The sequence below is a fragment of the Penaeus japonicus genome, unplaced genomic scaffold, assembly GCF_977035675.1.
Source record: "Penaeus japonicus unplaced genomic scaffold, GWHDUDI00000001_assembly GWHDUDI00000023, whole genome shotgun sequence".
NCBI classification, from domain to species: Eukaryota; Metazoa; Arthropoda; class Malacostraca; order Decapoda; family Penaeidae; genus Penaeus; species Penaeus japonicus.
Window position 1 is genome coordinate 33,274,672 of NW_028234425.1, and position 7,500 is coordinate 33,282,171.

Here is a 7,500-nt window from a genome sequence, read left to right on the forward strand (position 1 = left end):
TATATATATATATATATATGTGTGTGTATATATATATATATATATATATATATATATATATACACATATATATATATACATACATACATACATACATACATACATACATACATACATACATAAACATATAAACACACACACACACACACACACACACACACACACACACACACACACACACACACACACACACACACACACACACACACACACACACACACACACACACACACACGCAGACAAACACACATACGCATACGTATAGTACGCACAGTTCATTTACCCATATATTTCAGGTGCATTCGAATGTGACCATAAAGTTAAAGAGAAAGTCCAACGAATTTGTGTAGAGACATGCATACACATAACCACCAGTTAAACCTGTATCCCCCCCAACTTCCTTCCTCTTCCTCCCCAGCCTCATTCTGCCTCCCCTTCCCTCCCATCCTCCCCCCTTCCTCCCATCCTCCTTCCCTCCCTTCCTCCCATCCTCCTTGCCTCCCTTCCTCCCTCCTTCCGCCTCCCTCCCCCTCGACCGCCTTACTCCTTATTCTTTCCGCCTCCCTCCCATCCTCTCTTTCTCTCTCCCCTTCCCCCCCTTCCTCCCTCTCTCCCTTATTCTTTCCTTCCTTCTATCCGTTCCTCCTTCATTCCCTCCCACCCTCCCTCATTCCTTCCTTCCATTCCTTTCTCCGTGCCTTCTCTTTCCTCCCTCCTCCCCTCCCTCCCTCCTCTCCCTCCCTCCTCCCCTCCCCCCCTTCCTCCCTCCCTTCTTCTCTCCCTTCCTCCCTCCTTCCCTCCTTCCAGCGCCTTCACGAGTCCCTGCGACGGTCGGCCCTTCCTCAGCCCTGTCTTTGTCTGCCGATTTTCTGAAGTATCTCTCGGTCGGCGATTACCGGCAAGCAGGATCGATATTCGTGAATACTGACGGATTCCCTTCTGTGTGCCGACCGCCCCGCCAGCGTCCGAAGGAACCACCGGTGGCGTGGTCCCTTCGCTCATCCTCTTTTCCCCCCATATTCTCTCTCCCTTTTCTCCCTCCCCATCTTCGTCTTCTCTCCCTTCCCCGTCCTCTCCCAATTTCTCCCATTCCCTCCATGTCGTATCTCCCTTTTCTCCCTCCCCTATCTTCGTCTTCTCCCCCCACTCTCGTCCTCCCCCTTTATCCCCCCCTCCCTTCCTCCCCTCGCATGAGCATATTAATCAGCATAGAGAACGAGGAGCCGCCAAGAAACCCCACGTACGCTAAATGAACTAGGTTGTTTCCCCTCAGGAGAAGCCCTGGATATGGTCGTTAAATCGAGGGTAACATTTTATCGGAGGGCGCCGCGGGGCAGTGAGGGGAAGGGGGGTTAGAAGAGGGACAGACCGAGGGGAAGGGAGGAGAAGGGTAGGTTGGGGGCTGCCAGGGGTCGCCAGGGGGAAGCGGGGCGTCCCGACATGATATTACTATTATCGATCTGTTTTAGTCTCCCCTGCCACTTTAATTCACAACCGTCTAAGCCTCGCCGAAGCTTGTACGGCTTCACGTGAGCCTGAAAGATGCCCAGGACCGTGCATGATTACTATCTAGCCTGATATGCGCCGCGGTGTCCGTCGCTGAATCTCCGGGCGAAGTTGATGGAGCTTGACGCAGGCACCGACGGTCAGGCGATCTGTCTTTGCTCTTCCGCCCGTCACAGCGAGATCACCCGCCGACGACGGAACCTCGAGAGGCGGGTCGGAACAGCTCTCTGCTCTGACTACTGAATCTTCTAATACAGGATTTGATCACATTATCCTTCCATCTTGGCCTTCTTATCCTTCGGGACGAGGGATTAGGCCTACGACGATACTTGGTTAATGAAGGATGGCTGGGGACACGGCGTCTACTACAGAACCGGAGGCGATAATAGGTCGTTTGTCAGCGTGATGGTCACGTGACCTTTGTGCGGCGGGGATGCCTGGGAAAAGTCAGCAACCAGTTATTGTTTCATAAGTTGGTGTGATTTATGTTTACGTTATTTTTAGTTTCGTATGCCATTTAGAATATCCATACTTAGACATATGGCACGAGGATTTAATTTATGTATATGAATATTCTTATAAAGAGATGAACAGTCAGGTTGATGTTCGACCAGGCGTTATGCATGAACATCAAGAGTAGTGGATGGATTGTTATACTATCTCGCAAATAACGCATAGTTCAAGCGGTGCCGCATATCACGCCCATCCCCCACTAGCTGTACATTATTCTCCACTCTCGCCTTCTAATTCATCATCCATAAGTTATAATGCTATTTTTTTAAGTATTTTTTTCCCCGTGTAAAACCCCCCAATTTATTGCTTTATTATTTGTTCCATTCTACATTTCTTGTTGATTTCTTTCATATAACGAAATCTGTATTCATCTGGTGCAAACAAGCGGAGAAATCGGCGATTCTTAATTGAGCTTCTGCTTTGTTTATTATGTCTAACAAGATACGTGGTGCCTTTGTGTCCCCCTATAAGATCGATACTGATTCGATTGATGTTTGTCGTGGCTTTTGACAGAAGGAGAATCTGGGAGCACTAATCACCCGGAAAGTCAGGCTCTGTTAATCATTTTCAAAGACTGTGCATGTCACTTTCATTAAGCACGTCAAATGGAACCTCTAAGTAGAAGGTCCCATTTGTGTGTGTGTGCGTCTGCATGTTTGTGTATATCTGTGTTGCGAGATACCGCGAATTTGATACTGACATTTATTTTCGATGAAATTGATATTGCCTCCCTTTTGTATAAGGGTTATGGAATCAATTTAATAATTTTACACCAGATAAGGCAAATTTATTCACCGCGAATTCCATCTCAGTGCATTCATATCATATAAACCCGGGATATTTATCGTCAAATGTCGCTTCTGTGTGGAAATCCCCCCCACCCCCTTCCAGTGGCTATCCCTCCCTTCCACATCCAGTGCAGCTGAGATATGTCACAGCGGCACGTATGTGAACGCGCATAACTTATCTCCAAGTACCATGCTGCTTTTCGCGAACCATCGAACATGTATTCCAAGCGTGAACTTGTGTTAAGACGAGGGATCTCTGGCACGTTTTAGTCTGCATATTTCGTCATTGGATTATAAAATGATATTTTTTTCTGTATTTGTATCATGTTGCTTTGTGTTGCTGTTACTTGGACGGGCCATTGACATTTCCCAGTACAAGGTTTGTGGTATGTTTTGTGGGACTTCAAGAAAGGGCGATGTGGTTGCCCCTTTCCCCCTTTCCCTCTATCCATTACTTGCACCGTCTCTTTCCCCTTTCTATTTCGCTTTTCTTTTATTTTCACTCTTTTTTATCTTGTCTCCCCTTTGAAAACCCCATTCCACTATCCCTTTAGCTAATTCTCTCCTTTTTTTTCTTTTTTTCTTTTTTTGTAGTGGCAGTCTGATACTTTTTTCATCTTTTAGCTTGAATATTTAGTTCTTTCTAAAATTTGCCTTTAGCTATTAACATTTATTCTACCCTCTCTATTTCCTTTTTTGTGGTGAATAGCTGAATGTAACTTTTTCGCATAATATTGTTGTATTTCAGATGATTATCATAAAATAAACTGCCAGTTGTCAAAAAAATATCAGTTGGTGTTATCAATTAATTACCATCACCATACTGCCAATTATCAAATAATTATCATCAACCTGCCAGTTTTCCATAGATTAACATCACCATACTGTCAATGATTATATAATTATCATCAACCTGCTAGTTTTCAATTAATTAACCATCACCATACTATCAGTTATCCAATCATTATCATCACCAACCTGCCAAGAGCATCATCGTCACAAAAAAATAATAAATAAATAAATAAATAAATAAATAAAATCATATCTTCACTTTCGTTCTCCTCCTCTTTTCTGCTCTCCTATTCCCCCATCTCCCCCCACCCCCACCCCCCATCTCTCTCTTTCTTCTCATTTCCTTCCGAGTTAATGGAGAATCATCAGGATATGGGTTGAGCTGTGGGTTCGTCCCCCGCGCTCTCCTGTGTCGTTCGCCCACGCGGTTCATAATTGTTATTAATGACGGTAATGAGGCGACCTTAACGACACGAACAATATCCGAAGCTTAATTATGTTTCGTCGTCGAGACTGCGTGACGCTGCAGGAGGAGGAGGTGGAAGATAAGGAGGAGGAGAAGAAGTAGATGAAGAAGAAGAAGAAGAAAGAAGAAGAAAAAGAAAAGGAAGAAGAAGGAAGAAGAAGGAAGAAGAAGAAGAAGAAGAAGAAGAAGAAGAAGAAGAAGAAGACAACGACGACGACGACAACGGCGGCGGCGAGAGATCACGGGGGACAACCCTTGCGAGGACAACAGCCCGGACGGTGGCTTTGACTGATAAGAAGTTGTTTTTGTAATTAGTAATTAAGGGTAATATGGGGTAACAATCATCCTACGGTCCGTTTCGTAGAATAATGCGAAATTTGCGGTAGTTTATCTTGCTTCATAATTTCTTTGGGGAAGTTATGAGGTTAACCTAATACTACGCTTTGGAGACTTGGCTTGATACACTTGTTCTTGAGGGTCATGGTATTGCACGTACGCGCACGCACACACATACACACGCACACACACACACATATACACACAAACGCACACACACATAAACATATACACACATACATACACACACACACACACACACACACACACACACACACACACACACACACACACACACACACACACACACACACACACACACACACACACACACACCCACTTGCAAATGCACATGATACATGTGACCGTACACATATCCATCCATCCATATGTAGATACATTACATATTATCGATATCGATTTCATTGTTCGGTTAAGAATGACTGTCACATATAAGGAAGGGTGAATTCTGACATGCGAGAGTCGGTGTGAATCAATTATTGATTTAGGTTCCATTTCGCCGACAGCATTTCCTCGGGAGAAAATGGAGTAAGACGTTTCATTTCCTGCCCCGAAAGGCCGTCCAGCCGCCTTCAAGATGTTGCAGAACTCTTGCACGAACTTCTCTTTTCGCGGGAATTCACGCTCCTTTTTTGGTTGTGTTGCAATGGGATATTAAAGGTAATTCTAAGATTGGAGTCTTAACTTTTTTTTTAATGATACCCGGATGGTGATATGATGTACGATGAAATGGTGATGTATGATTGATTATTTAGATTCGTATGTTAGGTCATGCATTTTTATGTAATTTAATGATGAGTTCTTTCGAGACGCAATCATTCCGTCTGGAGTCACACAACTAAGCGTCACGCCCTCGCTGCCTCTTCATAGATCACGCCCGCGGCCCGCCCGCGCTTCCAGACGCACCCTCAGGAGAACCCATCTTCTGGGTCGTAAATTTGCGCCCATGTGGCAGTGATGTCGCGGCTGAAGGGGCTACTTTGGGGGACGTTATGATGCAGTGCGCCTTTCTGCGGTTCGACCTCGACTGGGAGGGGAGGGGGAGGGGGAGAGAGAGGGAGAGAGACTACCACATTACTCTCACGTACTACACAGCTTCCTCTGCTGATGGACGGGGATAAACTTTCCTCGTTACAGCAATTCTTGTGATGAGATTTGACTGTCGTTTATATAGCGAGACGCGAAGATGATGGCGAGGATGATGGCCGCGCTGGCTCGGGGCGCAGTGGATGGTGGCTTCAGCTGTCCGTCGGCGGCGCGAGATGGCGCTGCAGACTCTCGGTAATCGTCTTGATGAACGCTCAGACAACGCATATGCGGTCTGGCCAAGTGAGCGAAACCCGACGTGGAAGTTTCGAAGTTGTGCAAGACGGAAAGTTATTCGTTCGCATACGAGAAGCGGATTAATACGGAAGCTGAAAGCGCCCTCTAATTCAATAGAAACAAAAGCCATAGAGAGATATACAATTAGTATCGCAAATTTGCATAGGCATTCGCAAGAACAAACCCGGAATGTATTTAAGCTATACGAGAGTGAATTATGGCGCTTTTACAAGGCCTAGACCGCGCTAGGCCACAGGCGTGAACTGGCAGGCCGATCTGTGTGTCTTCCGCCTCCGCCGCGAAGCTTTTGTTCAGTCACTGGGTTTTTAGTTTGCAAATTTTGGAAGTTACAAGAACTGATGTTCGATGTCAACTGTTTTCCTCCGTTATTTGAAGTTCAATGTCATTTCCTTCTGTTAAGCTTGAGCCACTTTATATAACGTTCTACTTCGATGAGAATAAACGCAGTTATTTGCTGTAGTTGTTATTAGTATTTTTGTTGTTGTTTTTGTGTTTTATATTCTTGTTGTAATTTTTGGTAATGTCATTATTGTAGCTATTGTTTTTTTGTTATTATTGTTGTTGTTGTTGCTATTATTGTAGTTTATTCATTGTTATTATTGTTATTATAAAGATTATCATTATCTTTTATGATCATTATTATTATTATTATCATTATTATTATTATCATCATCATAATAATAATAATAATAATGATAGGGATGATGATAATAGTAATAATGATAATCATTATGATAATCTAATTATTTCTTATCTCCAACCTCTTCTGTACCATTTACATAAAGAATACTTTCATTGTTATCCGGCAACATTACTATTAATAAGAAATATTTATTTCAGTATTACGGCAGTGCGAAGTTACGAAGTGCGAATGTTATCTTAATTGTAACGAACATCACCATTATTTTTGTTGCTGTAAGTGACATAGCGAAATAAATCACGACATTAGTGTTATTCCCATCATCGCTCCGACATTAGCGATTATCCGAGACCCCCATTTCCATCCTGCCTCGATTTTTTTTCCATGTGCTGTCCCTTCTTCCTATGTATCTTTATCATCGCCTTCTCCTCCTCCCTCCTTTTTCCGTTTCCATCCCCTCCTCTTCACTTTCATCTCCCTTCCCCTCGATTCCATCTTCTTCCTCACACTTCCTCCTCCCCTTCCATCTACATCTTCATCTCCATCTTTCAATGTCCCGTTCCCTCTTTCTCGCTGTCTCTCTTCCCTCTCTCCCTCTTTCTTTCCTCCTCCTCCTCCTCCTCCTCCTCCTGCTCCTCCCCCTCTACCACCTCTTCCCTCCTCTCCCTTTTCCTCCTCCTTCTCCTCCCCTCCTCCTCCCTTATCTACTCCCTCCCCCCTCCCCCTCCTCCACCACCTCCTCCCCATCCTCCCCATCCTACTCCTCCCTCCCCCTCCCCCTCCCCCTCCTCCTCCTCCTCCTCCTCTCCCTCCCCCTCTCTTCGCCCTCTCCCTCGCGTCCATCAACACCACGACCCCTGAGGGAGGCAGGCAGTTGGGAGGGAAGACGACACGAAGGAACAGGGTAATTCGCGTGAATATTGTATGACGTCATCCAATCACCAGCTAGATCCTCCTCGATGTATAACGTTGCCTTTGCACTGTGGCTGAGGGGGGAGGGGGAAGGGAGGGGGTATTCTTTGATGAAGGAAGGGGGGTATCCTTTGATGGGGGGAGGGGGGATGGTGTATCCTTTGATGGGGGGAGGGGGAAGG

The 7,500-nt window shown here is 45.2% G+C and overlaps 1 protein-coding gene across 2 annotated transcripts in view; it reads left to right on the forward strand.

Moving 5' to 3' along the window:
- Nucleotides 1–7,500, forward strand: part of LOC122255852 (uncharacterized) — a 142,918-nt gene that overhangs the window by 110,143 nt on the left and 25,275 nt on the right. The window lies entirely within an intron of this gene.